Source organism: Oreochromis niloticus, linkage group LG4 (genome assembly GCF_001858045.2).
Source record: "Oreochromis niloticus isolate F11D_XX linkage group LG4, O_niloticus_UMD_NMBU, whole genome shotgun sequence".
Taxonomy (NCBI): domain Eukaryota; kingdom Metazoa; phylum Chordata; class Actinopteri; order Cichliformes; family Cichlidae; genus Oreochromis; species Oreochromis niloticus.
This window is the reverse complement of record NC_031969.2, coordinates 4,602,767-4,613,233: the sequence shown is the minus strand read 5'-3', so window position 1 is coordinate 4,613,233 and position 10,467 is coordinate 4,602,767.

Sequence of the window (10,467 nt, the reverse complement as noted above, 5' to 3'; positions counted from 1 at the left end):
CACACACACACACACACACACACACATTTTTAACCATTATTTAGACTCCCAAAAGCAGTAATGAGAAAGCAGCAGGTAGACTAACCTTTTCATCCTCTCTCTCTCTCTCTCTCTCTCTCTCTCTCTCACACACGCACACACACACATGCACACACATGCACACACATGCACACAGACAGGCTGTCTTGCTGTGTGTGATGACAGACAGCTGCGTATTCAGGTTTTTACAGCCTGAGAGGAAGTGTAAAGTCGACAGCAGAGCAACATCAAAGCTGCTGCTACTGTATAGCGACGTGCATGTTAGTCCAGTACACCAGCACTGCACTCACTTCTGCTGTACGTCTTCACTTTAAAGCAAGCAGCGATGACAAATTTAGTCCAAGTCCAGCTCACCACAGCTGTTTGAAACTATTCTAACTGTTGAGGGCCCACGTAATTACACATTGCTGGCACTTTTTTTTGCCATTCTGCCCTCACGTAAGCTGTGCGTATTAGTGTGGAAGTTATTTAGCTATACACAACATATACATACACACACGCACATAAACAAGCAGAAAACACAGTCATTCAAAAAAAATGTATTTTCCCGAAAAACAAATGTGTTTATACAAATCTTTATTGGAACTCCTGAAGTGGACAGACGCAACCTCAGTGGAGAAGAGACTGAAATGCTAAATGCTCTCAGTTCTGTGCCTGTGGAGACGGACCTTAGTTAGTAACCTTAGGATGCGTCGACTAAATGTCAAACCTCAGATTAGAGGGGAAATGTGGTTGGTTTCTATTCTTTTTCTCTTTCTCTTCTTTTGTCATTGAACTTTTTATCTGCTGCCTAATTACTTTGGTGTGGCCGAGTTAGAGGTGTTAGGGAAGCAGCTGTCGTTGAGGGAGTGGTCCACATCCAGCCACAGATAGCGATCACAGCACTGCACTCTGGCACACCTCTTCTGGCAGGCCAGTTCGCGTACCTGTGCCGGGCATGGGCTGCATCTGATTCCACTAGATAACCAAGCTAGGCTTGGAGTCAAACACTTTTGGGCACAATACAGACGCTTTAGTGTGAGTACACACTTAGCATCTTGAGATCCTATTAAGTGATGAATGAGAAGAACCAGTGGATTGTTGTGAAATTAGCAGTAATGTGGGACACTTGACCTTCATGATGAACATGGAGCATTCTGCCAATGCGATGTGTTGAGTGTTCCTGCTAGGAGTTGATTGTTGCAGCATCCAAGGTTCACTGTGACTGCATCTGCCAACAGACCAGATCAAGAGGGATTCACATCTGTGTGTTTGTGTGTGTGTGTGTGTGGTTACAGTGAAGGCAGCTCCACCCTGCAGTCTGTCTCTCTGCTAACTGACCACAGTACATTATGAACACAGCACAGTCAGACAGGGAGAGAGAGAGGGAGACAGTCAGTCACAGCAATACACGGAGTAATAACTGCTTCTATTTCAGTCTGTTCCCTTCCAGCCACTGACACACACACCCTTTTCTTACTCTGTCTTGCTTTCCATTTTCTTTCTTCTCTTTTTTCCTGTCAAAAGCTCTCATTTTGTTTTCTGCATCTTCTTCTTTGTCCTTATCTTTGCTTCCCTTATCCTCACTCTCCTCCTTCCTGCATCACTTCCCATTCCCCTCCTCATCAAACCTACTATTTTTATGCACTCTGCTCTTTCATATCTTTTAGGATTTTTTATTAAAATGCTATTAAATCCATCTCACAACAATAACATTACACTTTCTGCTCTCTGTGTAGCTCAGTGTTTGTTCACATTTAGTTGTGTCCAGCTCAAAATCAAAAGATTTTAGGCATGAAATCAGTGTTTTCTAAATATGTACCTTAACATCTTTCAGCACATAACTTTAGACTGTATTTGATTCACCTGCCAAAGATGCAAACCTTTCAGATCACCTCTCTTACATTTATATAGCCCAGCCTGAGCATTCCTTTAAGCACTGCACACACAAACATGCTCAAATGCCAGTATGCAGTGTGCTGCATTATTTTCAAAGTCTTGGATCCAAATTACAGGGATAAAAATATATTTGCAGGAGTTTAAAATGTCTGAAAGAAGGACTAGCTGGTTGAAATTCTTCTCAAGTCAGGCCAGTAAAGACTCAGAGCCAAGCAGGAACTAATTTGAGAGTGTTAATTGTGTTGTTTTGTTGATTTGAGGGTTTTTGAGGTACATTAACTTCTTTAGTCAACCTATACTAAATGTAGCAGATTTTAGGAAACTGTTCCACATAAAATGAACATATGAAGGATTTCACAGCTGATACCTTCATTCAGCCAATCAGCTATTTCAATTCAATTCAATAAAACTTTTTTGATCCTGAAGGTTGACCCCGAAGGAAATTGGGGGAATTTGGTGGAGGGCATTCTCATGATACCGCAAATATATATACCCCACTGTGTCTTGCTCGAACAGTGGATTTATATAGAACATTATTATCTCTTTCTGTCCTTCCATCCACCTTCTTGGCATCCTGCTGTAGCTTTAAGCAAGAGGGGAATGCCTCACTCCCAGGGGGAAAACAGATGGATCAACACAAAATGATGGTTTAAGAATCCCCCAAATGCCCACCATCACCCCTCCCTGTTACCTGCCTCTGCTGAAAGATGAGCATCAAGAGTGCAAATACCTGGCCTGGAACCCACCTATCAGTTAAGTTTGTTTTTTAATGTTTAGTGGTGAAATATGGATTCACATTTATGTTACAATTATCATTATTATCATATTATTAGTCATTATCTATCTATTGTATATTACTTTAAAGAAAAAAGGCTCGTTAATCCAGAAAACTTTGGCAACAACAAAGAAGTCCAACATTAAAGCAATTAAGAAAATAAAATTAAGTCGTAACAAAGCAGACAAAAATGTAAGAAATACAAAATATAACATGGGAAACTAAAGATTATATGACATCATCACAGCCTGCAGCAGGTTTTGACAGGGCAGTGAAGGCTGTCAAAACCTGCTGCAGGCTTTTCTATTCTGCAAATATGTAGAATATAAAAGAATATAAAATAATCAGTAATATTTGATGATAGTTATGATAGTGACATTTAAAGTGAACATGAAAGGGTCAGACTGTTTCCTTTTTACATTCACACAGCCACTAGTCCTTGCAGGGTAGCATATGTCTTAGCTTTGCAAAAGCTCAATTTTCCCCACACACCCTGAAACACCAAACTAGTGTTTTACAAATTATACACTCTGAAGGCAGAGAAGAAGAAAAAGTAATGGAGAGGACTCAAGAAAAGGCTATCGCAGCAGGCATAGTATAAAGGTACACTAAAGTCACTGAACAATGGCGGTGATGTATCAGTGGGGTATAGAAAGAGACGCATCTTAAATTTGAACTTAACCAGAAACTTCAAAAGAAAACTTCATTTTTTTTCTATTACTTTAAAAAATGGTCAGCATGTATATGTGGCCAGACATTCAAAGTGAAACAAACACAAATGGTCAGGTTGTCTTCAGTCACAGTATCTTTCTTCATCACTCTTTTTGGTGAGCTCTCCTGATGACATGTTCAAGCTTTCCACTTTATACAATAAACCTTGCCAAATTTACAGAACCAGTCAAATGCTTGTGCAAATATCAGTGGGTGAGTGTGTCCAAAAGTCTGACTCGTACTGCTCTGGGGTGGCTGTAGCTCAGGAGGTACAACAGGTCATCTGCTAATGAGCAGGTCTGTAGTTTAGGTCATGGCTGTTCCAGTCTGCATGCTAAGGTATCCTTGGGCAAGTAAGAACCCCAAGTTGCTTTCCAATGTGTTAAGTTTGAATGTGTATGATAGGAAGCAGTTAGGTGTCGAAAAAAGTGACTGTATGTGTGAATGTGATGTGTAAAGTCTATTACATACTCTTGTCATCTGACTTGTCACAATCGTCAGGTTGTCGGTATATTGGAGTCAATTGAGAACCCAGAGCGTTTAATAAGGACGTGGAAAGGTGCCTTTTGCTTCACAATGAGACACAATGGGACGTGACAAATTGTCAGTATTTTTCGCGTTGGAAATGATAATGCTCTGAACATTTTGTGAGAGATTCTTAGAGTCTCTTTGAGACCTCAATATTTTTTTACTCTTGATGATTATTTATGGCAAAGTAATTTTGAGTTTGGACTTCGAAAATTTGAGTTATTTTTTTAGTTTTGACTTATTTTCTTGAAATTGCCTGCCAAATAGGAAGCTCTGCAGATTACCTTATTTACTGTTGCCCAGAAGCAGACGTCACTGACAGAGCCACACTCAGCTACTGAGCTACTAATGTATACTACACATACAAACTGATGTTGTCCTTTTAATAATGAAGGAATAATGTAGGAAACAAGGAAATTATGTAACTTTACAGACCTTCCTTATTGGAGGAGCTAACTTGAAATTTCGAGTTATGGATGTCTTTTTTTTCAGCTTCCATACTTTGTCGTTTGCTCCAAAAAACAAAGACAACATTCTTTCAGGTATCTGAGAAACTGAAACTTGGGGCCAAAACATCACAACAATTGCAAAATCCTTGGCCAGTGTGGCTAACATTTACATGAGCTTTGATCATCAAGCTAATTTTATGTTAAAATTCTAACGGGACAGTTCACAAACAAGATGTCATTCCTGTTCTAGTTCTCTGAAGCCTGCAGTGGTGAAGCCTCCACGTATTAGTCCACATGGTCACAGAGGTATGCGGATGTCAGATCAGAGCTTCTCACCTCATTGAAGTAATTTAGGAAATAGCAACGCTATCACATAAAACATTGTGCAACGGCAATGACTTCTGCAAGGTCTCTCCTTTTTTGGGATCTGAATTTGGTTCAAACATTCTCAGCTGAAATCCAGGGTTTTTTGAAGGGAGAGAATCCTTAAAGGGCGCCCTTCAGATAGAGAATGAAAACATTGGTGTAACCAGTATAATATACTTGCACTTATATAAAGCTTTTCTAGTACCACTGACCACTTGAAATGCTTAAGACTGTAAGTCAAATTAACTGTTATTATTACTATAATACTATATTACTATTAACCATTTCATAGAGCACTTTACTTCACAACTTTGACAAATTTAGAACCAGTCAGCCTAACATCTACGTCTTGTCCGCCAAAGGGACCATCTGGAGAAGAACCACATGGAGGAACATGAAAATGCACAAAAAGTTTCAGCCAGATGGTGGATTTAAAGCCAGAAGCTCATTGTGGTAGGTGATGATGCTGACCACTAAACCACCATGGAGCATCAAATGTATGGTGTGGCATTTTGGGGAAAGCTGTGGGTTTTAATCTTTTAAACTTAATCTTTTAAAGTCTTGTATAAAATAAGAGTTTGAATTTGGTTTATCATCAGTTCTTAAACACTTTTAATTTAATTAAAACAGCAAGAACTTTACATCAATATAGTTGCACCATTTAAGCTTTAGTTCCTCCTACGCCATGCGGTGCATCAGAAATCTAATGCTTTCCATCATTGGCGATCAGCAGCTATTGCTTTGGCTTCATCCCAGTTAACGCCGGCATGCTCCAGATCATCTATTATGGTCCGGCGCCAGGTGGTCTTAGGTCGTCCGTCTTTGTGTTTCCCTCTGTTTGGAAACCATGTCATTGCGACTTTGGCTGGCCAGTGGAGCGGTAGGTGGAGGATGTGTCCCGCGAACCAAAATCGACGTTGAGCAACAGTATCGGCTAGGGGAAGAACGCTTGCTCTTCGTTGGTTATCCAGTCCTGATAGGAGATTTTCAATATTTATCAGAGGACACGTTGTTGGAGCATGTTCAGCCAACAGTTGCACCATAATATTCTGGAAAAAAAAGAACCTAAGAAAAAAATTATTAATTTTTTTTGTATGTTGCAGGAAAAGATTTTTTTCAGTTGTACCATATTCAGAAAAAAAGGGTTTTCCTCCTAACGTAAAAAATCTGGATAATATATTATAACATATCATCCCTGCTTCCAGATCCATCTTCCTACTCCGTTCACTTAGGCTGTTGTAATGCTTTGTATCTTGTATTATTTACTATATACCAGGCCCTTAAAAAAATCATTGGTCATTGTTGGTTTCTCTGGCTTTTTATTAGCACTATTCATGCCCATCGTGTCTTTCATATTAGTTTTTAAAGACCTTTACAATGTATCCAGAGCCCATGGCCTCACAGTTAGCCAGACACCAAATGTCTGAATGTTTCAGCAAAGACTCACTCTAAGGCTAACTAAGATTTCAGTGGTCAGTGAACTTTAGGATCATCTAAACCATGGGTCCTTTTTTGCATTCTGTTTTTTTACTAAATCTCTATCGTATCTGTTTTTACTGATGCCTGCTCTGTTCTGTGCTGGTGTCTTCCTACTGCTTTCCCTGCCTGTATCTTTCCATATATTCCTGCTGAGATTTTTTCTGAATGATTTTCCATTAAAAAGAATTTGACTCTTCATTCCTTCAATGACATCTAGCCAATATTTCCTTTAGTCTCTTCAGTCTATGCCAGTTCACAGCATGTGGATAGTTCCTTCATTTCAAACAAATACTTTTAGTTGATAACTATAAAATTCAATGTAAGGATTTTTTAGAACAATATGTTTGCTCATCTACTTATTCTCCAGTGCTCCAACCAAACCAAAATAGCTGACATAGCTAAGTCACACCATAAGTGTTTGACTAAATCAGCTTTTTAAGCATTTTTTTCGCAGTTCATATATCCAAATCCATAAAGCTGAAATGAAGACAGCACTTTAGTCCACAAATTTATATTAATGTGCTAGCTTTTTTGTTTAACAAATAACTGTTGGTTCTTTTTTTCTTTCTCACAAATATTGTTGTGGTTTTCTGCATTACACAAGCAAACAAGAGCATACAAGACCTTTGGTACTTCAATCAATCAATCAATGAAAATTGATTGAATTCTGGTATTTCTTCAGTTAATTTAGTGTCTCTGTGTGTCCTCACTGAACTTTGGGGGATTATTGATATGATTTCAATTTCTTCTTCTCCCCCTCCCATTCCCTCCAGATATTTCCAGGGTTTCTGTCCAGCTCTGCTCTTCCGGTGATATTTTGGAAATTACAGATTTTGATTTTTTGCACCACCAAGCCTTTATTACCATATAGCTTCACAATGTTCTTTAATTACATTGCACTCATATGTATGGGCTTTGCATGTGTACTTTTGTCTCTGGGGTCAAACCTACTATTGTACTGACCTGACACTCGAAAGATGGTAAACACAGACTTTTTGAAACCAACCAATCAACTTACAACTAATTACCAGAGTTCTGTGCATGCAATGTCCGCAAGGAATGACTATTTGGGAATCAAAGTCTTTATGTACATTCTTAAGGGGGGGAAATGTAGATGATTATGCACTCTATAATTTAGGTCACATTACTTTTTGGCTGAGAAAACAACAGGAAAAACACGCACGTTTTGATGGTTTATTGTGTTGCATTTTGACCAGCATGACCCTGTTGGTAGGGGACAAGGGCGTACATGAAGGAGCTGTTAAAAGAAATCCCATTCCATATCTTTAATTCAGACTGCTTTAAACTGCAAAACCTTCAATTATATCTTTTTCTAAATTCAGTTTTACTGAATGTTTCAGATGCGTATGCTGCCATTTCATTCCAAACATCACAAAAGGTTTTTTCATTTCTTATTGCTGTGTTTAGCAACAAGATCTTGTGCTTTTTTTTTGGATGGTTCTTTAATTCATGTTTGGCAGATTCAATGTGTTTACTAGTATACTGGCTTGTGCATGTTCAAAACAAGTTAAATTGTAAGAAATAATACAAATCTGTATCTTAAGACTTAGCTAAATATTCACCTCTGTTATCTACCTAGAGAGTATATTTTTATTCGACTTCTAAATGGTTATTTTGCTACGGCTAATCAACTATGCTATAGCTTGGCTAATCATCAGTGTTTCTTGGATTTCCACAAATTTTTGATCCTGGTTAAAACTGTTCAAATTCAAGAGAAGGGCTCTGTTCATTTCTCTTAGTCAGTAAATAAATCAACCAAAGCTATTTAAACTAGAGACCCTGCACACCCTGTGGGACAATAACATTGTAAAGTAAGTAGCAGCCTCATTTTTAGACTTTTTAGTGAAACAAAACAACATGGACCATTTTGAAAAAAAAAACCCTGTTTTACCCTTCTAAAATCCCTACTATCTTTGCTACCTAGTTTTTAGTTTTGGGGGTTTTTGTTTGTTTTGTTTTGTTTTTTGCAGCCACAGAAATGGTGTAAAATAAATGGGGGTCTTTCCGGGATCCTTTTTGTTTCCATGGGTGAGTGTTTGGTTAAGAAAATGCTCCTCAGCAAAAGTATTTTAGCTGCATTGCGATGCTGTCCTCCCATCTAAGTATGTGTTCGTTATTTTGCTTTGGTTCCTTATTAGACTTTGATAGTTAAGTGTATTTAAGGCTGGCTTCTGAGTTTAGAGTTTATCGCTAAAGGGCCAGCCTGGTACACACTGAAGAGATATGATACAGTATCAGTATAAGACTGTTACGTTCCCACTCCCACAGCCTCACAGGATGTAAGCATATAGCTGCAGTACATATCATATCAAGTGTGTTTGAAAGGTACATCAAAGGTGTCATTATAAATCTGTGATACTTTTATATTAAGCTCTTGATATACAAATACCTGAAATCATGTCTAAACTTGAACTTAGTAAAATTGATACCCTTGAGACAAAAAGTACTTACTGAGGCAGTGACTTTGTTAAGAGTCGGCCAAAAATACATATTCTCAAAATCTAAACTTAAGCTTTTAATGTGTAACCTCAAGTCAAACTTTGAGGTGTACTGCTGAAAGGAGGGTGATGGGGTTTTTCATCAGAGACTGGAGCAAATGCAAACTCTTGCAAATGTGTGTATGTGTGAGTTTGTGACACTCTGAGGATTCAATCAGAGCTGGAGGTCGAGCCGGGGAATGATGAGGTGGCGCTTTCCTCCCTTTTATTCTTTTCTCCCTCTCTGTTCTTCCTGAAAGACAGATTGCATTCCATCCTCCGCCCTGTAAAAAAAAAAAAAAAAAAAAAAAAAGCGAACAGGCAGACACATGGATAATATGAAGGTATCTGCAGTGTGTGTGTGAGAGAGAGAGAGAGAGAGAGAAAGAGAGAAAGAGAGAGAGAGAAGAGGAGGAGTGAATTAGAGGCTTGCTTGGCCAGCTTCAGACTGTGCAACGTGTCTGATGCTGGTGGATCAGATGGCAGAAAGCTGCTGCTGTGTGTCTCCCCACAGCTCATCTGCTCCATAATGTCTGCTTTCTGCTTAATTACAGCTCACCTGCAGTCGGGCCGGCGCTGCACACAGAATACTGTTGGGGGGGAGAACCTTCTATATAAACCTGTATTTGGACTGGGGGGGGAATTCAACAGCAAAAAAAAGGGCTCTTATTATTTAGAGCCGATAACAATCATAATCTGTGCGAACCCCACAATTGTGCAGGTATTTCAAAACAGAGGCAGTTTTAGCCCACTGCAGCTGCTCACTCCAAAAATGCTAACATCTGGTTCAGTCATAAGCTATTTTTTTTTACAGTCATCTTCTACACTCATCTATTATTTAATCTGTCATTCGATTGTTCCATCCTTATAGAACACGAGTTAAAATATCAAATACACAGTATGATGATTCTAGTAGATCTTAGTAGTCTTTCCACCACTTTCAGACATAATTAGAATGGTTGTTTTTTGATGTTTTTTTTGTTGTTTCTTTTTTGAAGTTTGCAGGTAAATTGTCTCTTTAAGCATCTGTTCTTATCAAGTCCCAAATATCACAAAATTATTTATTACGTATTTGTTTTTCTCAAAACCTGTGGAGTTTTTTTGCTTGTTTTTTGTTTCGCTTTGTTTTTTAACATTGACTATGGAGATCTGATTTAACACATTTCTAAGCGTAACTGTTACACAAGATTATTATTATCACATAATTTCACAATTATTACACACGGTACATGTGGTACCATGTTTATGTACCGAGGCTCCAGTTCTTCCAGAACTGAAGGGTGGTCTAGTCTATCCGTACATGCTGAGGAAGAATAAGGACACTCACAATTACAGCAAAAATATATAATGCATTTGTTTACAAAAGTGTTGTGCAGCGTTTCTGTTTCCACTGTGGTAATTAAGGACCCACCAGAATTGTAAGGTGAAAAAACAACTGTACAATCAATCTTGTGAAAGCAGGTTTTCAAAAGAACCTACCCCAAAGTAAATGATTTTCTGTCTTGCTTGAACAAGTGTAAAAGAGGCTCTAATAGTTCATGCAGTCGGCGCATACACAAAGTTTAGGCTATCCTTATAATGACTAAACAATGTCCCATTGTTTCATGTTTTTTGACACAAAAGAAGTAATCATTGGACTGATTGATCAGCCTACAGAATCTGCTTTTGAAAATGGAAAATCAGAGTGTGTCGAGTTATAGAGAAGTATACTGAACAAACCTCTGCAGCCCATTCTTTATCTCTG